General features: G+C 37.9%; 1 long non-coding RNA gene across 2 annotated transcripts in view; it reads left to right on the forward strand.

Moving 5' to 3' along the window:
• Positions 1-26,468, forward strand: part of LOC131702062 (uncharacterized) — an 80,101-nt gene that overhangs the window by 31,732 nt on the left and 21,901 nt on the right. Inside the window, exon 1 of one of the 2 annotated variants that reach the window (XR_009309261.1) lies at positions 24,679-25,088. The exons of the other annotated variant lie outside the window; for it this stretch is intronic. This is a non-coding gene — a long non-coding RNA (uncharacterized LOC131702062). Of the gene's footprint in view, positions 1-24,678; positions 25,089-26,468 lie in introns of those variants that run through there. 2 annotated transcript variants of the gene reach the window in all.

A 26,468-nucleotide genomic window follows, 5' to 3' on the forward strand; every position in this document is an offset into this window, starting at 1 on the left:
CTAAAAAGCACATTAACAAAATAAATAACAGACTTTAAACACTGTACTTATCAGAGTGTAGAATTTAAAGCACAGCATTATCAAAACCATAATGATTCAATGCAGCCTTTATTCTTTAATAACGTTAGTATTTCTGAAACATCTTCAGACTATTAAAATATAATAACATAACATTTAGGGCTGGGGTTTGTATGTCTGATACCTCTAGAGCATCCTCTTGTGTCTCTTTACTTGTCAAACAACCTTAATTAATACAAACCACCAATAAATACAAATCTTTCAACATTTTTCTGTTGCCACTCGATTCTGTATGGACAAGTAGGGGTATGTTGAAAAAAGCTGGAGGGTAACCAAACATTTGCATATGGGACTACCAAGATTTATACAGAAATGTTAGGCACTAAAAAGGTTATGTGAATAAGAATATTGAATATTTTTATCTTTACAGAGATTTCACAAACAAACAAACAAAAAACCCTGTTAAAATGCAGCCGCAATCGTTCACATGGTAACATACGATACAGTAATCTCCAGTACTGGTAATCATCTGTGACATGCATTCCTATCTGAAGGGTAGGTAAGATTATGTGTCTGTCAGACAAGTGTCAACTGTTTTTTGTTTTGTTTTTTCTCCTCCTGTTCCTACAGGGTTGTGGAAGGGTTGATATGATATGATGGAGCGATACAGCAGCATGAACAGACGATCCTATTGTTAGATCCCTCAAACGTATTAATATACTAGCCTGGCAGGCATTGATCTGTGAGACAGTTGATCATATTACCTCTTGTAAGATGTCATGTGCGTCAGCCTGCCTGTCAGATGTTTTACAGAAATACACTCTTGAAGAAGATTTTCTGCTCACGCAGTTTAAGGAGGCAGCTGTATTCAAGCTGAGTGAACTCACTACACTGTGCTAATCGTAACCAAAAAAATATATATATATCTTAATAATGATTAAGGAACTGCATGGTCCTTTCCTGTCTAGGCTGTCTCTAAAAGTGCATGCTTTTTAAAAAAAGGAGTATTCTCGAGCAGTGGTTCCCAAACCAGACCTGAAGACTCACTGTGTCTGTGGGTTTTCATTCCAGCTGAGCACTCAATTACTTAACTAGACCCTTCATTGAAATGGTAATTTGCTCAATTAGACCTTTTTAATTGTTTTCAGCTCTTAACAGTTGCATATTTCAAATTAGCTATAACATTTTATAAGTAACTTGAACTCTGCAACTGTTTAAGAGCTGAAAACAATTAAAAAGATCTAATTAAGCAAATTATCAGAAGGGGGGGGGGGGGGGGGGGGGCTCCTGGTCTTTGTTCCACCTGTACCCTAAATTACTTAATTGAACCAAATGAACCTCCATCAAGGTCTTAATCACCTGATTATTTAATGATACCTAGAAAACCTGGAGAACTGGCTCTCGAGGACAGGATTTGTGCACCCCTCCCTGCCTCAAATGAAACTCAAGTCTGTTTATTATGAAAACTGTAAAGTCAAAACTGTATTTAGAGCAGCAACACACACCAGGTCAATGCACAAGCCTTTAGCCTCTGGTGGCCTGGTCTTAAATCTCAACAGAAGAACTGTTGGAAAGAAATGCAAATCAAATTGTATTGGGACATAATGTGTAAAAAAAAAAGAAAAAGATCTAATCTGTCAAGCAGATAAAATATGGTGTTTGTATTAACAACTGAGTATCTGTTTTATCACTCCTCACCCCCCGGGGAGCGCTTGACTGTTATAATTACGGTTCACTTCACCTTACGCGATAAAGGGTGGGGGGGAGGGGGGGTTGAAAAAAAAATAATTGGATTTTTGTTTTATTGAGACACCAGTATATCAGGGTGCTCTTTTGTTTGGGGTGTTTTACGAGCTGCTCAGCTGCTTTTGAGAGAAACAGAAAGTGGGGATTCTGAGAGTCTGGCCTTCTCCTTGCCACTGTCTGGGGCGACCCATTTCAGGGCTGCATGCGCCTCAATAACCCCCTGCTGTTGAGGGCTGCCTCGTCTGCAGCTCAATTTCACACAATTATCCCATTAAATATTCAAAGCTGTGCGCAGAGCTAATTAAAAGCTGGGCCGTGTACAATATTAAATTGGGATTTGTGTCAGGGAGGGCTATAAGACTTTGGCATTTAGAATAAAGAAATAAGTAAATAAATACATAAATAATTAATAGAATATGATAATTAATATGCTGAATGCATGTTTATTATTTGCACAATGAAGACATAAACATACCTCCCTCCTGGACAAATGCAGTAATGATAAAGTATGACCGATTCTCCAAAAACAAACAAAAACAAATTCGGCAATAGATACATAAAATGTTTCACCAGAAGTAATACCTTTTTTTTTTCTTTTGTTTTAATTGTTACAGTACTTACCGGTATTCTGTATGGCAGGTTTTTATTTTACATCAGTATTTTCATTTCATTCATTTTTATGCTATATATAATTTGCATCTACCAAATCCCATTTTCGCATTCTGCTTTAATACAGCTGTGAGAGTACACTGAAGCTAGACTTACAATATTCTTCACGTGTGCAGTAATTGATACCATATATGTGATATATATGAAGTAGAAAACGAGCACCATGAATTGGATAGGTTTACCACTTACATATATGTATTGTAAATATGTATTGTACTGTATATGAATATAATTATTAACAGGGAGACAGTTTGAACATACTGGTAAACAGCAGACTTCTTCATTTATGAACTGCTCCAGTCTGCTTTGTTTCTAGTATTTGTATAAGCAGAAATGAATGTGCTTTCAAATAATACAGTATTCCGTGTGTAGGCAAATTAATTTGTACTCCCCTGCAAGTCCTGGGCTGGTCCATATAGGGAAGTCAACACAGAGAATTGAATAATTCACAACTAACATCAACATTCACACCCACTGCCTATTCTGCAAGGACATTTCCTGTCCAGCACTCTGCTAACATTTGTGTTTAAATGTCAAATCCACGGGGGATTTTCAGAAATGTAAATACATATAAATCAATGTCATCCTAAGTAGCCAATCAAAATACTGCTTCTCCCATGCAAGTGGAATTGTTCTTTCTGTGCTGTACATACTGCGTCTCAACATGTGCATTTCATTAAAAATCGAAATGCTATTACATCTGATAGAAGGAAACTCTATATGAATCTTTCTCCGTGGTCAATGCTTGCATTGTAACAGTATAAAAGCTGGTATGTACAGTATGAAGTTCGTGTGTACATACACATTACTGACCTGAAGTATCATCCATGGCTTCTCCTCTTCGCCTCCACTATGACTGACTGGTCAGCCTGCCTTCTTTCTTGTTTCACTGGCAGGCTGTAATCAGGGTTGACAGATCATCTCAATCAATCATGAGTTTTACTTTCCAGCCTCCTTAAAGACTTCTGGTCACTGTATGAACTAAGCAGACATCCCCCAAGTGCTGTCTGCAGAAGCAGGGGGTGAAATTACAATGTGTGTCATTCTAGCTCAGGTGGACATTTCACTGCAGCTTTAAATGTAATCCCAATAATTTTATGTTTGCGTATTGGTGTTTTAAAATGTGTGCCTTTCAATAGGATGTCAAGTGGGGTGAATCAAAATTTTAAAACTTAGAAACACAGGCCCATTTGGGTTACTTAAATGAAGCTTGCAGTTCATGAAACCTTTGGTCAACAGATTAATATCATTGTTTAACCTAAAAGTAAATAAAACTAGATTTAAAGTTTAGTAAATAGGCCCACAACACCACAGGCCTTATGTGCAGGGGTGCCACCTGTCCCTTTTTTTGAGGAAGGCGTCCAAGGAAATGCCTTTCCAGGACACTAAATGGCAGGACCATAAATCGAGCACAATTTAGATAAATCAGGATACAACGTTACTGCAATAGACGCACAATATGAGTTAGTTGTCAGTCGTAGTAATATTATCAGTGTTTCCTATTGGATGAATATAGGATTTCTGATGATAGTGCTAAAACTTTTAAGCCCCTTTCTGTTCAGAGGTCCTGGTTTCTTGTACCTCAGAGGTGGCAACTCTATTGCTGTGTTTACCATGGGCCAGTGTTTTGTAGGGTTATGTTCATTCAGAGATTGTAAGTTGTACCCCAGGACACAGGCAGTAGTGGCAAAACATGTCCCTGCCGTCCTCTGCCTGTTCTGATATAGTATGAAGTAGGACAGTATTGCTGGATGTAAGAGGTGAATCCAGTACACAGCCGTTTCAAGAAACTGGAACAATTCCTTGTTTGAAGCAAGTTTCACTTTTGATTCAGTTGCCTTTCAAACTACAACTGAAAAGCATTTAAGTAGCATAATTAGATAATTAAAGTTATGTGAAGTGCAGCTGAACAGCAGTTTATGCAGATTAAATCGACACATTGGTTAAAGGATTAAAATGTATATTATTAAACACATTGTTTATTCATTAAGAATAAAGGTTGTGCTTTAAAATAATAAACGGCCAAGTAATTACCTGACAAGCCTTAACAGTGCATTAATTGTATGATTAAGTGACAATTTATGTTTATTACAGTAAATCATAAAGCTTTGTAAAACAGTTGCTTAATGCTGACTGGGGTATATTAATAGAACAGCCCTTTAACTGACCTGCAATTCTATTTAATCCATTTTAATTCTCTGAAGTGTCGGGTCTTACCTTTGAAGCACCATGATTACAGCAACAACATTTTTAACAGAAGAATGAACACCAAACTCTTTGGAATTATCTGTGCTGTGTGATGAGATATTGAGCAATACATTAAACCTGATTACAGTCCATTACACAACAAAAAAAAAACACTGCAGAATTGCAGCATTGACTTTGCGCTCGCTCGTTTGCACAGAAAATAACCCGTGGCAGAACTGGCCCCTGACTTTTACCTTTCGCAACTGCCAAAAGATATATTTCCCGATTAATGATGAGTCACAGCTGGCTTGAAGACACGCAGTTTCCAACGTGTGACTCAAGGATCTCAGACCATCGTTGAGACTAGTCTCTGTTTAAACCAGATGAGATAAGACGCGTCTGACTGTCATTGTGGGCAAAGCTTCTAAAACTTCAAATACATTACTATAGGCTGTTAGTGATAGATGAACGGGTCCTAGGGCAAGGGTGGCCACATTAGGCTCTTCTAGTCTTGGTCTTTGTTCCAACCATGTTCCAAACTGTTTAATTGAACCAATTAACCCTCCATTCAGGCTCTAAAGTAGTTTATTAGTTCACGTTACCTGTTGACCGACCATATGGTCCAAGTTCACCCTGCCTATGCAGCAGCTAGAGTTTTTACTGGCCCCTAGATGCACTAAGCAGACCTCCATGATCCCGGCCCAGCTTCACTGGCTACGCCAGGGTTCAGATCACAATCAGCTAGCTACTTGTCAACCACTGACTCCCTTGGCCACCAGGAAGCAGCTTTGAGTATCTCCAGTATCTCTGCACAGCACTCTGGGTGGCTGCTGGTTTCACCACATTGCACTTTCTCTGTTGAACATTTTGCCCAGGTTAGAAATTTGGGGTGCTGCCACTATTTTATTGTCATTCAGGAGTTGTGAGTTCACAAATTTGGAACCATGCACAAATTATAGACAGTAAATTATTTTAAATATTATAATAGAGATGGTGCAGTGGTGTTTTCTACTACTGGCTACAAAACACCCCCGAACTCAGAAATAGTTCTCCTGTGAACTACTCCGTCTGTATCTGCTGTAGCGTGTCCCTTCCATAAACCAGACAGGGAAACATTGAACTGCTAATGGATGCGATACAGCTGCCACAGACAGCGTAAAAGCTGTACTCTGGCACAGTTGATTTATTTGTTGAAATTGGCAGCCTGAATGTAAAATGCAAGTGCTAAGAACTATAGTTCATTATTTCGAGACAGGGGTGTAAATAGACCTCGTTGGGCCCCAGGCAAAAGTGCTTTTGTAAGGGGGGCCCCCTGCTTTTCATTCTATTTGTATCATAATGTAAAACTATGACACATTCCAAGTTAGTCCAAGATTAGGGATAATCGTAATGCTTTTTTGGGAGTCATTACCTCACTGAAAAACCCTTTGTTGTAATTCTCGTATACAGACCAACTTATGCTACTCTTCCAGGTATGTTCTAAAGACAAGCGCACAGTTAAAGGCACTATTTTACAGTGAAGGACAATTTTCAGAGAGGAATTGTAGAACATTACAACATTTCTATGACATCATCCTTTGTTCTTTTACTTGATTTTCCATTTTCAACTGAAAATTGTGGGTTTGTCAAAGAAAACCCAGACACCTAATCGACAATAGTATGCTACTTGTTTCCTTTTCGAAAGTCAGTTAAATATGGTTTTGGCAAATTGGTTGAATTAAACAGTTGGATTAGACAGTGTCGAATACAGTTGATTATTGTTACCGATTCAGTGCCTAGCATTATTTATCCTTTACAGAAAGAATTTAGCTGCAGGAAGGAACAGTTCAATTGTAGTTCTGAGTAGTTTCTTCCTAGTTTTAAACCCTTAAAATAATGTAATTGTACTTCCCTCAATCTGTCACCCGCTTGGTAATATAAATGTCTTTGGGTGTACGACTTCTCATTCCTACCACCAAAAAAAAAAAAAAAAAAAGCAAAAGAACACATTTTTCTTCTGTCAAGATGTCAAATCTCCTATCATACTAAATGCACAAGTAGCACTGTTACAAATCTGTTTGATCTGGTCCAATTCAGACCCCATCACGAGCATCATGGGAGTACTCCATTCTCCCCTGGTCTCTGTATGTAAACAGAGAACACTGCAGAAAGCGTTCTGAATTGCAGACTCCCACGGTGCAATAGAGCAAGGAACAGCTGAATGTACACCAGAAGACAAAAAAAAACAAAAAACATAAGTGGATCAGCTGTATTGGTCTGGTTTAAACCAGAAAACTGTCTGCACTGTGTGACACATGCCATGAATCAATTGACCTGCATCCTTTGAATAACACAGAATATTTATATCAAGTGTCCACCGAAATGAAGGCTTTCATGCTGTGAAGTGAAATAAAAAGGACTCTGCAATGAAGAGGAAAAGTTCACATGACAGGGTTTTGGCAAAGGCAGCAGAATAGTTCTGACTCTTTGAGGACCTGCATTTCCACTTGAAGTAAATGCAAATGCTTGCAGGTGGGGCACTTTTTTAACTTGCTGACTTACAAATCTGTCTGGAATATCTTAAATGAACCCTACGGTCCTACATGTCAGGTAATTTAAACAGGCTTTTTTCCCTTGTCAGCATGTTTACATTACCATATATCCCTGGCAGGAGAGGAATAGCAATAGAACAACACTAATGCATCAATTCTGCACTTTCTCCTGAAGGACAACGTGCATCAGAGCCCTCATCCAGTACAAGCTGAGACCTGGCTGCACTATCTTCCACACACCCATTCAAACACCAGGGGCCTGCATTGTATACCAGCACGATAATATATAGTCCTTAAAATATATATAGTATTCAGCACATGCACATATAATCATATAACTATACAACGTTATTGTTTCATAAAGTATGCAATCCAGTAAGAACACCCGCAGCAAAAATAACTGAACAGCTGCAAACCCAGAAAAGTTAGGGGTTTGTAATAATGAAACAACCTTTCGTTGTCCATAAATGTGCATTTTTAATGAGCTCCAATACACCAAAAAATGCTGAAGCTGTTTTTTCTTTAATCACTAGTTTTCTATAAAATAAACTGTTATGGGTCTAAAAGACACCAGGTTTGTCAAACAAACCATATGAAAATAAACAACAGTGGTGTTATGTAGTTTGACTGCAGTGTGAAGCACTGTAACAGCAGTTTAGGTGCATAACTGCAGTCTGAGAAGTATTTCATTCTAAATGAATGTATTGCACTTTTTACTGCAGTCAGTACTTGTGGTATGTTAATTAATTAAATGCAGCATTAACTGTTTGAAATACCTGCTACCCTACTAATACTATAATACCTGTAAGATAACACAAGCTGTGGAAACAGTGACCTGGTTAGAAGGACCTTCATCCTAACAGATCCCGATATGAAAATCATTTGAATTGTATTGTGTATGGTACATAGACACTAGATTTGTTTGTTTTTTTTGTTTGCTTTTTGTTTTAGTTTTTTCTAAAAACATCACATATGCCGTTCTCAATAGCTTTAGTGCTATAGCAATCCCATTTTATTGATTGGTTTTAATTGTTATTGCCTCAATACTTGTATGTCACGTAAATCACATTGCGAATGTCTTTTACATTTCATTGTGCTTGCTACTCCTTTTCCCTGTGAAGAAGAAAAACAAACAAATGAAGCATAGAGCTGTGGAGATGGACAGCAATTGGAAGCTGGAGATTTAGATTGTAAAAGTGCTGGGCTGGGTGTGTTGAATATTGCAGCACGGATATCCTGGTCATATCTAATTTGCTTTTGTTGGGTGTCATTGTCCAGTGTCTTTGAGGGCACTGAGACTCTGTGTTGGCCCCCCATGGGTGATTCAATTGTTGGGCTGATGCTTTCTGGATGTCTTGATTCATTCATACTGGAGATGGGGTGGGTCCCCATCAAACATAATAGAGTAAATGACCTGCTGACATAATAGACTGATCTACTGTAGGAGCCCACCAAGCTAACACAGCAAACTGCATTTTAACTGCCTGCAACTGCAGAATATGGGTTACATATACAAACTGTGTGGCTCTATATCATTATCATTATTAATACTATTTTGGTCAAAGACAAAACTTCAAGGCCAACACTGTGTAACGGGGCCCAGCTGAGAGGTCAGGGCGGGGTGTATTCAAAGCTTTCAAGAGCCTCGCTAGCACCGGTGTCCATGCCTATCGCAAAGGACCATTTTGGATTGTCTATTACCAGTTGCGCTGTCTCAACAAATATTGAGCTTGTGCAAAAGCTTATTCAATGAGGCCCAATTTGTCTGTAATTGCAGTGACAGTGCAGTCCTAATGTAGTTAGATTACATTGATCCTGAATTGCAATTAAACCTGTCTAACTATACAATTGTCCCAATTTAATAAGCCCTGTGTTTTTTTTTCTGTAGTTAGACTGGGGCATGATAAACATCTCCACTAGAAGAACCTTTAGGTCCAAAGAAAAACCCAGTTCAAGCTTCCACACAGCGACCTAAAATAGCACATCCGTCAAAAAACATCAGCTTGGTGGTTAAACCAATTACAGTGCATGCACATTGCTACGTAATATTATTAGAAGACTGCTGTGTTTTGCAACTTTGTCAACAGACCTCAATGAAGATGGTACTCAATGAAGATGGCCCTCTTAAAGAGAATGAGGATCTGAAAAACTATATTTAACCAGCTTTGCATGTGTGGCTTATGCTGCAGACTTCATTTTTATTACTGCAGTGCTGTCTTTATTAATGTATCACAACTGATGGCTTTCAGCTATTTAAAAACATCAAACTTTACTGTACTACTGTATACCTTGATACAAGCACAGTATATCACATTGAAAGAAGCTTTTATTTTGTAAAGGCAATAGCAAGGGTAGGATAAATAGGCCTTGTCACACATTCGCTGCTTCATCTAAGCTGGATCTCCTTATATTGCCATCTGTTAAAAGAAAAGACCTCATTACATTGAGCATACAACTAGAAGAAAAAAAAAACATTCCTCAACTCGTTGGCTGTTGCTGCTGCTTTCAAGTTCCCTTCCAGACACTGAAGAGAACTCCATTCAGCCCCGGCCTTCTCGTTGTCAGCTCTGAATCTGTGTCGTTTTTGATTCCTACTCTCTCTCAATATTATGGCTTACCCAGCGTTTGCAGAGTCTGCTCAGCGATGTTTTCCCACAAAGCAGAAAGGGGCAGCAGATGAGTTTACACAGTTTCTATATATTTATGGATTCAGTTTCACAAAGGATTGGATTAAAAAAAAATAAGATCACGTTATCAGATTTTTTTTTTGTAATGAGAATCAACTGTAATTAAGAAACATTACTTTAAAAAGCAATCATCCGGTTAGATAAAAAAAAAAAAGTTAGCTAAATGAATTGCAGTACTTAAAATATCATCTTTTCATTGCTGTAATTCTCATGGTATGTTTGAGTTGTATATGTTTTCATTACTGATGTTCCCAACTGAAATTTTCCAGGATATGAGGTATCATATTCTGTTGGTTACAATGAGAAAGTTATTTAGCATTGCTAAGTGCATCTTGCATTGATTTCTGAGCTGTGTAATTGCTGGAAAACATTATTTTGCAATGTTTCATGCTCAGTGGTTAAACAGTAACTGCACAACTTGACCGATATATGGTTCATAAAATATACTGCTACCAACATTTGTATACTAACTACAATGGGTCAACTACCATGTGTCAGCAGCTGCCACTATGCCCTGTATAATGATAAAGATGCTTGCTGAAATCAGTGTAAAAGTCTTTTTTGACCTTGAGAGGTCTCTACTTTTGTAAAGTATATATTTTAAACGCCACTTTAACAAGCATCTTCAAAAAGCCAAGTAAAGATAGGAATGTAATGGTAATTGGTGCAGGAAACTGTAACATTTTTAGTACCATTAAAGACAAAATTACACCGTACCTAATGCTTGGACATCTGCCTTACTGCACACTACCTGTGACCCATTGACCCGGGGCAATCACTGTCTGTCAGAAGGAAGAATCTCTGAATGCTTTCTTAGAAGGTGTTCAACACTGCCAGCCTGGGCAGCATTCACTCACAAAACATTGCAGGGGATCCTGATCCATGTTCACCTCTCTTATGAATAGCAACTGCTGAACTTCTTCGGCTTTCATCACAATCAATACCCCTGTGGTTTAGAATCATTATTTCCACAGCTACACTTATAAAAACTTGCAGTTTTCCCATGCTTTACCTTGCATTTACCATAGTTTAACATGGTTTACCATGATTTTTTAAATATACTTTACCATACCTCCCCTGGTTTTACCATGCTATGTTTTATTACACTTTGCTATGCGGTTACTGTAGTAAACTTTTATAAGAGGTACCACATACTGTAGTGCAACAAATGATGCAAATATAATTTCTGGGAAAACATTAATGAAACATACCACGTGCTGAGGAATCCAATAGTCTTACCAACCTGTACTCATTGACCCATTTCTAAGCACTGGCAGCGCCTACGCACAGACCACATTAAGCTTTCAGATGCAGTTGGCAAGCACACTTCTGATTAGATTCTCTGCAGCATAAAAATGATGTGAGCCAAATCCCATAATATGACATTGATTCTACGGTTCAGTATGTCATTTTGAATGACAATGTTTGTCCCAAATATATATTTTTTGCAGAGACAGGTACAACCTCAAATATATATATATATATATATATATATATATATATATATATATATATATATATATATATATATATATATATATATATATATAATCACCAATCAGCTGTAATCAATAAACAAACAAATAAAACCAATAACAGACACGTTTTGAAAGAAAGGCGTAACATGAATGACTTATGATTTGTTGTTAGAAAACAGAGACAATCATATATAAGAAATCGATTTGTTTGTGTTTCAATAGAAATATAGGTTAAGAACAAGACAATTAGTAGATGTGTGGAGTTGAACTCAGCAAGTGACTTGCATCTTCTTTAAAATAAAGACTATGGAGTGTATTGAATTGATGTAACCAGCGGCAAATTTGAATACCCCTCCATTGTTTAAATCATTAAAAAAAGGGGGCTTTGATCAGTCCAACGTCTCTAACCGTGTGTGTGAGTCTCTTAAGTGTATTTCTGTCTTTAAAAGTAAGTATAATGACCTAATTTAATATTTAAACAGTGGGGGTCTTTTGATCTGCCACTGTTTAGAAAAATCTAATAGACCCCTACAGTATGTGTCACTCTTTATAATAACTGGAAAATAATTAACAAGAATTACAGTCATTTTCTGGGTTACAGGTTGTAACTATTAGGATTGAGGCAAGGGCTAGGGTGAGAAAAGAAATAAAAAAAAATCATTATGACTGATGATTATAGAACCCCTCTAAAACACCTTTCATCCATTTTCTGTAGATATGTACATGTTTTATGTGGCCATTAATAACACTAGAAAAGATGCACCACAGGACTCGTCTACCACCCATGGCCCTACCAGATGTTACCCAAATTTACCAACGGTTTCAATTGACCCAAGCAACAGGGCGGCTTTTATAGCATGAAATATGCAGCTACGCTAGGATTTTATTTGCTTTTAAGTATAAAGAATCTGAGGCAAATCTGAACTTGAGCCTGTAAGCTATTCAGTACAAACCAGCTCTGTTTAACTGGGATCAAAACTAGACATGCTTGTGTAGTAAAATACTGACCTATCCAAATGACCTGCATTTAAACTGCTTAGCCTATTGCACACCATTCAGCGCATCACAACCTCATGCCCCATGGGAAGAGGTGGTGTGACCAACACCATAAACAAATACTTGAACAAATGTGAATATGTTGAACTCTACCGGCTGGTTTCACAGAACCCGATTAGCACTAGTCTTGGACTGCTTTACTTAAAATAACATTAGTTAGTCCAAGATTAGTGGTAATCCGGGTCTGTGAAAGTCACTGAGGATTTAATCAAGATTAATGCTGTTTATGAGTGTTGAAGTTTTGATAATAACACAGCTCAGAGAATGGGTTTTAAAGGAAGGTTGAATGACGGGCGACTACTCGTGCACTGAACATGGAGAAGAAAACCTTTTATTTTTTTTACATTTTCATACAAATGGAAATGCTTTATGAGATATTAGATGGAAGCTGGAAAGAATTTGGACTGTGCTCAGTTAGATGTGCTTATTCTCAAGCTTCATTGACTTGGTGCTTGAAAGGACAGATTATAAACGCACTTTATGATTAAAAAAAAAAGAAACATAAAGGAGCTATTTTCTGTCTACATCTTACTAGTTACTGTTAATATAACACACACTCGTTCACAAATTGTAAGAGCATTTCTGTATGTATATAAAGGGCTGCTTGTTTACAGGTGCTCATACAGTATACTTGGGTTATAGTACTCTATGTAGGGTACTGTACCAGGAATGGGCAATTTTCTCCCTTCCAAACCAATTATTTATTAACCTTCTTGATTGTTTATTTGAACCATTTAAACCTCCAGACAGATGCATGCTATACACAAGGTTCATACCACATCACACTTTATGTCATTCATTAAAACAGACTCTGAAAACATTCTTAAGCTTTGTGTTTAACATTTTGAAGCTGATCGTATGTGAAAGATTTAACTGTTTGCATCAAATAAATCATTAACCACCTACAGTATAGTGGCAATTAGTCTCTGATGCCCCGTGGTTCTCTTGCCAGCTGAAGGTTAGGGTTCACTGAAAGGATTGTAACAGTGCAGTCAGAACTCTAAGAGCCAGGCTTCACAGAGCTAACTGAGGTGAAGGTGCTTGTAATTGAGTTTTAAACTCAATTTGAAATATCTCAAAAAGCATAACGACTTCCAAGATACATGCATCTCAATGATTTGTTTCCTTTTAGGGCTATTTATAAATGATAATCTCAAAATTGAATTATGTATGGATTTAATAAAAGGCATAATTAACTTAATTATATCGGAGCTCTAACTAAGTTAGCCTTCCGTATAGTGCATTCTACTAGCCTTTCTGAAACCAAATTCATTCACTTATTGCTGTAAAAGATGTATTTTTTATCACAAAATCAATCTGATTCATGTCTTACTGTACCCGTTTCTGCTGGGTCTTCTTATTTTTGGTTGTGAAGGACTATGTCAGGTGGTATAAAAGGATGGGAGCAAGCGTGCGCTAATTGGAAGAGGTCATGAAACTTCTGTACCCTGTACCCTCCAATTGGTCGACAGTATACTGTAGTGTGCTGACGCTAAGTTGGAGCCAATTAATTTTGCATTGTTTCTACTGTTTGCACTGCGGGAAGGAAATACTGTATGGTGTGAGATTTCATTCCCACACAGATCTCAGATTGTTCCTCAGATTCTTTCAGTGTCTCAATCACTAAGGGCAAACATTAGTCAGCTGTTTACAGGAAATGGTATCTGTTAAGAATTTTAAAAAGCCTCATTGTTTAAACATAGGAAACACTTACAGGCTGAAAACAGTACAAACAAAACAGTATTTAAATAATCAAATGTCAGTAATGGACCGGAACAAGAAAGGATGAAAGCAGTAAAGATTAGGCTACTTGAAAACTAATAAGACTAGGGAATGAATTGCTGAAATTTGCAGTGTAAATAATTCCATCCAGGACAGATCACTTTCAGTAAGCAAGCACCGTGACGACTGAGACTGAGTATTTGAAAAGCAATTAAACTCTTGCGAGCGCTCTGTGAATGTGGCATGGTTGGGGGTTTGACGAAATGAACTGTGGAAAATGTAGGATGCAGTCTAAATGAAGGCGCTAATGAATGACTCTCCAGATTTCTTAGTGTTTCTGGATGATTACCACTGTCCTGCGGGTAACCATCTGGTTCTGTTTTTGCAGCTGCTCTGATCATTTTTGGTTTTTCTGCTGCACCACTATTTCTTAACATTTTCCAATTTCTTAAGAGATTTGTTGTAGTTTTTTGTCACTAGGATCTGTGTTAGCACTGCACATCAGCACCCACAGATGTGTTTAATTAGAATGGTTTAACGCGAAATATTGACAAGTTCACACATGGATAGCATGAGACTTACAATATCTCACGTACTGTAATTATCTTGCAAAGGAATAAAAAGTAGGCCCTTTGACATGAAACTGTATAATGAAGGAGTAATAAATAAAATAAAATTGAATGACATATAAAAAACAACTTCCTTCTCAAATTGAAAAACAAGATGCCTGTGACATCAAACCACAAATAGCCAATAAATCAAAAGGTATTGATTTTAGAATGCATTTATCTCCCTTACAAATATTTATGCTTCATGGTAATATATTTCCTGATGTGTCAATATATATATATATATATATATATATATATATATATATATATATATATATATATATATATATATATATATATACACTGGCATACTAAGCAGTGCTTTTTCAATCAGTTTGTGGTCCTTTTTGGGTGCAGTCTACCATGAAGGAAAAATAGTTTTACATCTTTTCTTATCAAAACAGTAATTTCATTTCATTATTCCCAGTGGAAAAACAGAACCCCAGCTAGTGCTCTAATTAACAATTAGCAAATATTGTATTTGTTGTTTAAATTTTAACCACAGAATAAGAGCGCTCGTATTATAGATTTCTTAAGTATGACATACACAGTCTGAAACATATTGTTGGTGTATAGAATTGTAAAACATGCACTAAACATGCAAAAAAAGATATAAATTATTCAAGCTGTATTTTATATACAATATATAGCCTGGATACGGCCACTCAGTCTCAAATTTAGTGCTGGAAAGCAGGGTAAGCCCACAGGGGGTTTGCATGCATAATGCTTGGTACCTCAGTAAAGTGGAGAGGGAATCGTTTTAGATCTGTAGCCAGTGTAGTCCACAGAGTTGCTATTGCATCATTAAGAAGATGCTGTGTTTGCCATAAATATTTCAGCAGTTTTACCATCAAGATATGGATTACAATTATTACAATTCCTGTTAAGTTTTAAACATGTTTTTCAGTATCCTTGCAGGTATTTCGAGCTGTGTTACCATGACCACCCTGCATTCTACTCAAGATCACCTGAAGGAAGGTGAACTTTAAAAACATGTCCTTGGAAAAGCGGAGATTGGTTAGCATGGAGCCAAGTTGCTTCTTGGTGTTTTATAAGAAAAAAACTCCCATCACACTTGATCTCTCCTTCTCAGTAGCATGATGATTGTGTATTATATAGGCAGTGTGAATAGTGCATTACACACCAGTCACATGCATAATTTGAAGTGGCGATACTCTAGTTTGAGTCTGAGATGAAGACTGACACAGCACACTGCATGTCATTACACTACAAACATCAATGAGCCAAAGGAAAGCAGTTTCTGAATTTCATTGGCTCCCTCCACACATTCCATTAACTAAATGAAGCTGAGCCTATAATTCAATATGCATTAGAAGCACTTATTTAACCCGAGATGTGTAATTAAGATAAACTACGATTATAAATTCTGTTTTATATCATTCCTATTTAAATAAAAAAGGGAGGGGGGGGGGGGGGAGCGGGGGCTATTGTGTCCTATGTAAACTTGTGTATGCTCTAATGGATTCTAATGGAATCTTTCCCCAAAGAATAAATCAATTTTAATCAATCTAAATCAGAATCAATTCTTTATTTAATTATTTTATGCTTCTGAAAATGTTCAAACTATGGCTGGAAATGTACATTGTGTTTTTACTCAGTACATTCACAACAAGCATACATTACAATGCTATATATATATATATATATTTTTCACAAATTAATTCTAGAAGATATTTAAAAATGTACAGTGTACAATTTTCTGTACTTCATTTATAAGCAGTGCATTAGGTAGCATATACAAACGGGTACTTTTTAACCTCCAAATGAACATTACCCGATATATTTTCTGTAGCATCCGTGCCAATTTTCACTCATATTTCATACATAGTTGTAATACATAGTATTATACTTATTCTGACCATAGCTCTCTCCACAGTTTTGACCAAAACCTAATTCATGACCTCAGGAATGTGACAAAACCTGAATCCCACTCATGGAAGCTGAATGAACTGATCCTGTACAGAAACCACAAGCCAACATGCATTAAATCCAGGTAGTCCAGCACATCACCAATGCAATTAAAGTGCAGCTAAAATGCAGGGTTTTTCTTTACATACGGAAAAACACCTGGTTCCTGAAATGCATGGCTGTCTATCAAATGGAACAAAGCGATTTCAACCAACTGATTTCCTGTATCAGAGAAGAAAGGACTTCATTTGAATTTTAAAGCCTTTCTAAGCTATGCAGATTAGCTAGCACTGATTGATCTTGTTTATATTCAAAGGTGCACCCCCCTTTCACGCCCTCGCTCTATAGTGCTTTGAGTAATGTTCCTATTGGACGGTGTCTCCTATTCAGTCTCAAAACAGAATAGAGAAATAAATGGATGAGATAGGTGTCCATGTCTAGTCCAATTACTGACTCTGCCATGCACCTTGCCAGCTCTGGAGCTTCAGTCTGCAGATGAAAAACATCCCAGGGGATTACTGAACCCAAGCACTGCCATTTGCATCAGTCACATGGAGCTGCTTCTCCACTGCACACATGCCAACGTCTCCTCTGCTGAACTACTCCATTGATTTCAGTGACATTGTCAGCAGTGCTTTCATTAGAACCAGTTTTTACATTGCAGGGGTTTTACTAGGGCTGTTGAGTTCGATGGAGATGATGTGCACGCTACACGTTGCAGAAATCCTATACTGATATTCACAGCTGGTCGCTGTGCTGGTTTTAAGCTGGTCCTTCTGGTTCAAGCGATGTCAATGCTGGCTCAGGAGCTGGTTTAAAAAGGGCTGTTTTATATAATCTTCATTTTCCATATTATTTAAATTCTTACCTGTTTGTGTTCTCAATAGTTGATTTGTCATGCACTTTAGCTATTCCAATAAAGAGACAAGAAAAGATGCATACAGCAAAAGGATATAAAACAGGTTAAAAAAATAATTGGAAAATGTACATTATATAAAATATTGTATTAAGTCCTATATACTGTGAAAATCTGTACAATATGTTATTATGCAGGACATGCTATTAAATTAATCCAAGGCTGTGTTTCTTGATTGTGTGTGAGTGCTCAAGTTCACCTTATCTCATAATATCAAAGTCTGCAAAATTTAAATGCTGCTTGAATCCGTTTTTGCAAAAAGACGTCTCCTGCTGAGTCATGCTTTCCTTTAACACCCAGTATTTCCCAGTAGAGATACACTACATGTCCATAAAAGTAACTTTCTTGTACTGTCATGTGGCCAGCTGGCCTATTGCCACCTACAGTTCTACTGCGAAGTTTTTTTTTTAGTGATTTATGGATTTAGCTGCCAGTTTTTTTGTTTTATTACTCTCCCAGTGCCAGAGACTAATTTAATTTTAACTGAGAATTTGCGACTGCTATTCTGTTCAACTTTGTTTCTTGTTTATGGATTCTTGTATAAGAGGTAAAACCTTCATTCATCTGTGGTCCAGAAGAGTCGTGTCAGCCTAAGGGTGTGCATTTCAGGTAAAACTTAAAATCTGAATTGCTTTACAAACCAAACACAAAATAAGAAAAATGCTTTTGATCAATATACTAAATCTAAGCATAGACCTTATACTACGTGATTTCTGCTGTTCTCCACAAACCTTTACATAAAGCATGAAAGTATTTAACAGTTCTGCAGATGTTTTTTAGATGTTTTAATCTGAAACAAGCCGGCATATACTCTTGTGTGTCAGTACTCTAATATCTCATTTCCATGAGCACGGATTGACCGCCAAGCCATTGGTCTACCCTAGTTGAGTGAAAATGCAATGTGGGTTTCCGATGGCTGTAGGCGGTTCTTTCCCAGCATGCCTTGTGACTAAACTTGCATTCCATTGTTTACAAAACCGAAAGGATGGGTGATACTGTTTTGTTTCCAATAATCCTAACAATTCTTTAGAGCCTTTTGTTACTAAAAAAAAGACAATTCTAGAATATTAAAGCACAGAGAAACCTGCTCATCCCAGATATGAATTTAATGTTTACGCCCACTCGTCAGTTGATTGGACGTACTCATGGAAACGATGTATAACAAGTCTCACCTGGACTGCACTCAGCTCATCTGTTTTCTGTAATGGTGTGTCACACCAGCGGTTCACCACAGTCTTTTAAACCTGCAATTATTAGACTGTTAGGCATTATTAAACTGAACCAGCTGTTTCCCAGACAGTATCACGCTTTTGGTAAGCAGAATAAAAGTCATTAATATATGTTCATTTCCACTGGGGGAGTCACTTCACTGCTAAGTATTTCATATTGTTTTTATTTTTGTTTGTTTTTTCTTCCCCCTGAGGGCCAGCCATCTTCAGACAAGGCCATTAACAGGAAACCAGTTGTAGTTTTTCATTTATTTTACAATTTTTTCTCTGAACGTAACACTGGCCGTGTTATGTATTCCTAACACGTATGGTGTTTGCTTTTCCTTCCATTTGGCTAGAATCTGTACTTCAAGGACCCAGTAATACCTAATTTGTATCACCATTACACCACAGAAATCCAGTGTTATAAGAAAGTTTTTTTTTTAAATAAGAAAGCTAAAAATGACTTTCCAACATCATTTGAAGCTTTACACGTGTTAAAATGTTATTGTAATACACTGTCAGTCCTTGTTTATAATTGTCAAATCCTTTAATAACACAGTTATATAGGATTTATCGACAGATCCTTATAAATGGAGCCAGCAGTTTTTTTCAAGGGCACGTCTCATCTCCTTTAAAGAACATAGATCTAACAAATACATTTTAGAAGTGGTGGTGCCTCTCATTGCCTCTATATTTTGTTTTGGCTCTACAGGGCTGAAGTAGTGGCCCCTACCCTTTAGAACAGGGGTCCACAAAACTGACCCTTCCAGTCCAGCTCTTTGTTCCAACCATGTTCCATATTTGAACCACTCGAACCTCTCCATGTGGATACAAAAGTAGTTTTCGTGTTACCTGTTAAACGAGGAGCGGAATGGCCCTCCAGGACCGTGATTGGGCACCACAGCTTTGGAAGAAGCAAAGCTTCTCCCTAGATGACCCTGTGTGACCTAATCTTGGGGCGATGCTGGGTTGAAGACCGCGCCCTTTGGCAACCAGTCACGGAAGCCAGGGAGGCTGTTTTGTTTCATCTTTAATTGACTGCACCATCCATCACACATCTGGCAGCCTGATCCTTTACCATGCAGCCGGAACGGCTGATTTTGGAGACACTGATGATCTGATACCCACGCCCTTTGGCATCCAACTCCGCACAGGTGAAAACGATCAAAATCAGATGCTGAAAAGCCAGCACACACATGCTGGTGACTGCAAACTGGGTTGGGCCTTAATCTAAGCAATGTTTGCCTTCAAGGAAGGATACCGTTTGATAGCTTGCTTACACTATATTATACTTGACGTTATTACACAGTAATAACACAAAAATTGAAACTTGTGAATACACAACTAGATGCTAAACTGCAGTGTCGTTTCAAAAGAGTTACAAGAGTGATAAAACATTTTGAATACTATAATAGTGTTTGTATTTAAATAGTAACAACACACACTGTAGCCACACTCATGGTCAGATCAAGTGGTTCTCAGTCACTATTTACCTGGACTAATGCATTTCTTTTATTAGAAACATTGCTTTAGTAGAGTAATACATAGTTCTGCAACAAATATTAAATGAGGTCTGTTCTGTATACTTATGCGATGGAGTATACTGGTCCTACTAGACCCTAAGGGCTTTAGGACCCTGGGGGACATGAAGGCTGAAGGGGAAATTTTGGCTTCAGGTTGAGGGCAGGTGGAAAGTTTGGCAGAGCTAATTAGTTAAATAGTTTCAGGTCTGTGTTAGCTCTGATAATCACTGCCTGTCCTCAACAAACTAATGCAGTAAGCTCTATAAAAGAGAAGAGGTGACTACCAGCTTTGGCTTATATAGGCATCAAATAGGTTTCATTTTGTTAATTTTAATCTGTGGACTGTTACATGTTTTTTTGCTGTCCAGATAAATTAAACCCACCGCACTGCTCATACACCAAATAAAATGCAAGCCTAATGTGATGGCTGTTCAGCATTGGCCAGTCTTTTATGTGTGAGAGAGCGTGTGGAGGAAGTGCAGTTGCTTAATAACTGTAAAATATTAATTGCTGATCCTAGACTATTAATTTCAAAATCACTAACAAATATAGAGAAATACAGTACTAGCTAACCCGAACCATACAACAAAACGCATTGGATAGCTGTGTTCTATGTTTTATATTTAATATAAAATCAGTAATAAGCCCAGACAGTTTGTCCCAGTGATATTTTAATTGAACAGTATGGAAAGTCAGGTTTTACAGCTGTTGCATGGCAATGGATCAATTCTGATAACCGGGGTTCAGATTAGGTAGAGTCCACTAAAGTTGAATGAATAAACAAGTCTCTACCGCGTTGCCATGTGAAATTCTGTTCCCTATCAGTCGTGCATCTGGTACAGGTTCTATGTGCCTTAAAACAAACCCCAGCCCGTCCCACCCACAAAGCTCCGGTTGTCACTCAAGTTTTGACTATCATGTGGCGCTTGGCAAAAATTTCATGTGCAATAGGTTTTGTATGGCAGAACAGAATGAAAGCATCTTTTAAGCAAATCTCTCTTTAAATATCCAAGACCATGATAGCTTTTCTAATAGACTGACAGACTGCAGTGTATTGTCTTCCTAGGTCGATACTCAGCGCCTCACAAGTCTGACCAGTGGGTCACAACCTGAAAGTGTCAAAAGCCATTTGAAAAGTGGAAGGAGAGCTAAGCAAATCTCTGTGTAGCAAGCCAACCCTCTGAGCAGTGTAAGGGGATAGAATCAATACCCCATTCAAACCTTAACGAATTCGTAATGCGAGGAGGAAAGGTTATTTTAATTAAGTGTCATTCTCTTTGTGAAAAGCAATGCCTTTGTATCCTTCATATCTTTTTTTTCCATGCAATATGTAAAGAAAATACTGTTAGTACTTTTTAGAATTTAGGAGTGGCATGCAGTACAATATTTTAAAACAGATTGAAATATATTCATTTGTTGTCTTTGTATTACTAATCTAAAACAATTAATTGCCCATGTTTTTCTTTGACTCGTTGATTAATGATATGTGTATTGCACTGCCTAATTACACAATGGTTAACGATGTGAGTTTCGCACAATAATTACACGGCTTGGACGTGTGCCATTACCGTATAGTAAATGGTTCACACTTCTCAGTTTGTTTTATGATTGACTAAAATGATGTGGAAAGTTGTCTAAAGGTCTAAGATTCAGCACGGTTCTCAGTCTAACCAGCTGTACTTTCTGCTGTCATTCATCCCTGTTTATTTCATTTTTTTAATGCAGGATTTCTTACGGCTGGAGTAGCAAAATAAGAATTCATTATAATACATAGTTTGTCGTTACATGATAAACCACGGTAGCACAATGCATGTTAAGGCAGCAGAAGGCAATGCCTGAGCTGGGGGGCACAGTAAATTAAACTGCAATGCGATATCATAGTTGTGCAATTATTTTTCCATCACCTACATAACAGCCACCAACTTCTAATCAAATGTACAACACTCATTCGGGGCAGACCATTAAATGCTCAAGCCTGGCTGTACAAATCTATCACCTTTTTAAGATTTTCTTTAAAACCCCCCATTTAAATCCGCAATAATTTGCTTCTCCCCCCCCCCCCCCCCCCAACCCCCCGCCCCCCAAGGCAGGTTTGTTTCCAACATCCTCTGAAACCTTGACTGTTTGTTTGAGAGGGCAGAACAGCCATTATCACACTGTAGATGACTCTTGTTTTACATTTCCTATAATACGTAGCATACTCAGCAGTGGAGTGGTATAATTATATGTTGTCTCCCCCTCCAGATGTATTTTTCTGTTTTAATGTATGTCAACTTTTGCCCTCGCTCCTAATAAAATGACTCAATTTGAAAGCAAGGCCAGTTATGCTAATGGCTTACAGTACTTGATTCCTGTAAATTAACAGACAAAGCCTATTTATTCTCAGCATGCAGTGAACTGAGCCTCAGCATTACATGTTGGACGTGGTTAAGGAAGACAAAGGGTGTGATTGATGAACCAACAAAATGAAAATGTACAGTGGCACCTGTAAACACTTGTAATTGTATCAGGCTCGACTCTGACGCCCTGTAATTGGCTTTCACAGGGTTTCTGGCTGGGCTCTGGGTATAGGCCTTGCTTTATCATGTTAAGAGCCAGACCTCAAAGTAACTGATTCTACAGGGTCCTCAAAATTAAGTTACAGTAACTGGAATTACTGGATGTGTGTTGGGGGTTTTTGGAAAAATGTTAATGCTTATTTACTGGTAATACATAACCACAGGCATGGTAAAACCGTTGCAGTAGGTAGTGACAAAATGACCAACTATTGCCATAAGTCAGTCTTTAACATAAGCAGAATATGACATAATAAATGATTAACTTCTCCATCTCTGGTGAGACTAGGACCCCCCAATGCCCACTTAACAGCTTAAAATTGAACTAAATCAAAGGAAAGAAAGCTTTGTTTGTCTTTTAAAAAGCGCTAATAGTAACAGTATAAGGAATATGGAGTTCTTACCCTACCACTTTAATATATTGTATTTTACATTAAACTATAAATTAATGGAAAAGTAATGAACCATACAAATAATGCATCATTGTGTTCCATTGTTTTCCAGTGTTTAGATGGTTGTTTCGCAGAATAGAACCACTGAGATTTCTTATCTAAGTGTAGGGGTGTCCTGTCTCTGGTACTCAGGGTTTGGATTTTTGTATTGAACTGGCCAGTACAGAGGGAAACGACCTATACTGAAATGTTGCCAGGACACTATGAGTAGCAATTAACAGCTTGCTGTTTTTTGAAATGGTGCAATTGGAAGTTGAATATCTGCAAAGTGGATCTTGGTAGACCTTGTCTTAACATTTCAATTGATGGACGGCACCTTTAACACCCTATAACACCATGCTGGGCTAATGGAAGTGCTGGTCCATTGTGTGTGTATGCGTCCCAGTGAGACTCAGGGCTCCACTGTGTACACTGCAGCATCTGCTTACCCTTAAAGAAGTGCTAACCATAGTTTTAAAATCAGCAGCATTGTCACTGGCTCTTGGTTCTTTGGTTGTGTTTTATATGTGAAATGCAGATGTTTCAAAGACAACTGTACAGAAATAAGTTGCTGCTACTTCCTAGTATGATATCACTTCCTGTGCTGTAGCTTGAATGATCTAACTGCAATCAGGTCATGTGACGCTCCCCGAATATCACTAGTCTTGGACTACCTTAGTTAAGATCATCAGGGTCTGGGAAAAATTGATTCAAATCTCTAAACCAGGCTTACTTTCTCTTCTACTATTTATTGTGGATGAAGCATTGACAGTAATAACCGCAACCCGACTTGAGCGAAATTGCTACAGTAACAGCACTTCTTGACAGTTGTATTGCATTGTTATCACAGTGGTACAGGAGTAAGGAGACGGTATAATAATTTAACTACATTCTGTTATCTGCAGGTGCTTTTTTAACCATTTTTTGCTTTTCAAAAATAGCCTGCGTCTTAAATTCGAGTGCAGTATAGTGATGCGTCTATTAAAATCGGAAACAAAAGACGTGACTACCCAAGTACACAAACAGCAACGTGACTGACTGCCAAGAAAAGACAACAAAGGCGTCTGTCCGAATACACAAGCAGCAACGTGACACTGCTGAGAAAAAACAAACCAAGCTTCCTGAGGAATTCCAAGAGAAACGTTTACAATTTCAGCATTTCTAACAAACAGTACCAGCTTGGACAGATTGGAAATGCTGATCAGACCCTGTATTTTTCGACATGCCAAGCAATGTTCAGTGCTGTTGTGGTTGCTGGGTTACATGTTGCCTGATGCCGTGGAGTGTTGTGTTGTGCTTGCTGTTGCTGGGATGCGTGATGCCATAAGTGAGTGAGTGGTGTGCGTACGACAGAGACGCCATCTTAAGTACTGTAGTACGCAGCACAGTAAACGAGCTCCGTGGTTAATCTACAACAACACTGTTTCGTGTCAGTTTTGTACGATACAACAGTGTAACTGAGGTTGTATCTTATAAATGCACATTTATTTAAAGTTTTATTTTTTCTTCAAATTGAAGGTGGTAAAATTGGGCTGCGTCTTAAATTCGAGGGTGTCTTAAACTCGAAGGAATACGGTCATATTGGAACACCAACAAGAAGCCCCAATAATGGGATGATTCTTTTATTTTACCTATTTGTATTTCTTAGTCTGAAAAAAACTTCAAATTCACTTAAATTCAGAATTAACAGGCGAACCAGTAAGCATGTTTTAATCATTTTTTTTTTCTCAATTTACTGTTTCTTGCAAAAGAAAACTCACAGCTGTCACAAAACCTCTGTGGATAAAACCCTCATTTAGATGGCTCTCTGTTTACAAGGTAAGCAGTAAACTAGATTGTATTAACCCTTCGTCGGCAGCAATAATTGAGCCCATATGGAAAGTGGAAAGGGGTACAACCCTCCCCATACATGAATACGGTTAACAGCACTCGAATTAACATCTTCTGTGTTTCAATCATGTGCTCTAACCTCTGAGCACCTCACAGGAAAGGCTATTGTATCAATACTGATATCTGAAATACTCTGACAATACAACCTGAACATAAAGCATGGCTTTTTGTTCAAGCATCAGCCATTAACAGAAAGGGGACAGCTGTCATACCTGCCATTAGAAAATGTCTAATAAAATCCCAGCGGTGGCATATGTGGTTCCTAAATGTCAGGATAATTAATAGCAAGGTGCCAAGAAGAATATTGCAAATACCAATACACCAATGTATTGCAATAGAATGACACAGAGAAAAGGTTTTTCTATGTCAGGTCTCGTTGAGTGCCTTCATGGAGGAGGACAAAGCCGACGCAGCTGGGCTTCTAGGGTTGGGAAGTGACCTTCACTTATCCCAAAGAGGGAGAGGTGGAGCAGCAGAATAAAGGAGGAAAGTGTAGTAGGGGAGGAGGGGAGGATGGTGGAAAACAAAAAGCTGAAGACTGAGAGCAAGTGCATGGTTTAGCAGATGTTATTGGTAGGAAGGAAATCGAGGGAGGGTGAATCACACCCAAGGTTACAATACAAATGTAACAGAAAAATACAGCACACATTTTATGGATTTTGACAGCCCTGTAGAAAAATGTTTGTTTTTTTTTCCTTTCTGTCAATTTCTGTCAATAATCTTTTAGTTCTGTGTCAGGAGCTTGGTAATTGATCGACTTAAAAGAACTTCATGATTTATGATGTTGAAATGAGAAGTGACAGACCATGGGACAGTCCTGGCCCCAGTGTTTCTAACCCTCTCTCACAGTCAGCATGTTGCCAATTCAATACAAACATACCTCCACCTCCTACCAGTTAAGCGACAGAGTCTGAACCTTGACGGCTAACATCAAACCTGTCTGAAATCCTGCTGCAAAATCAGTGCAGAGCATTCCGAACTGACTAACCCTTTAAGAGAACAATGACTTTGAAAATAGAAGTGCAATTACAGTTACCATATTTGACCCCCTGGATGTCACATTGTGGAATCAGATTAAAAAAGGGTCCTAAAAGACATGAAAAAACAACAGCAGGTTACCATTACCAGTTCCCAGACGCCTATAATCTGATATCTTCCTGTGTTTAGAGTGTGTATTTTTGACATCCAACAGCAGATCGTGTCCAGTTTTTCGATACCCAATTAAGAGACACCTCATTCCCCTGTTTCTTCGATATCTAGGGGTTGTTTTTGGGTTTGTGGTTTCCACAGACCTTAAACTGCAGCAAT

This window comes from Acipenser ruthenus, chromosome 29 (assembly GCF_902713425.1).
Source record: "Acipenser ruthenus chromosome 29, fAciRut3.2 maternal haplotype, whole genome shotgun sequence".
NCBI lineage: Eukaryota > Metazoa > Chordata > Actinopteri > Acipenseriformes > Acipenseridae > Acipenser > Acipenser ruthenus.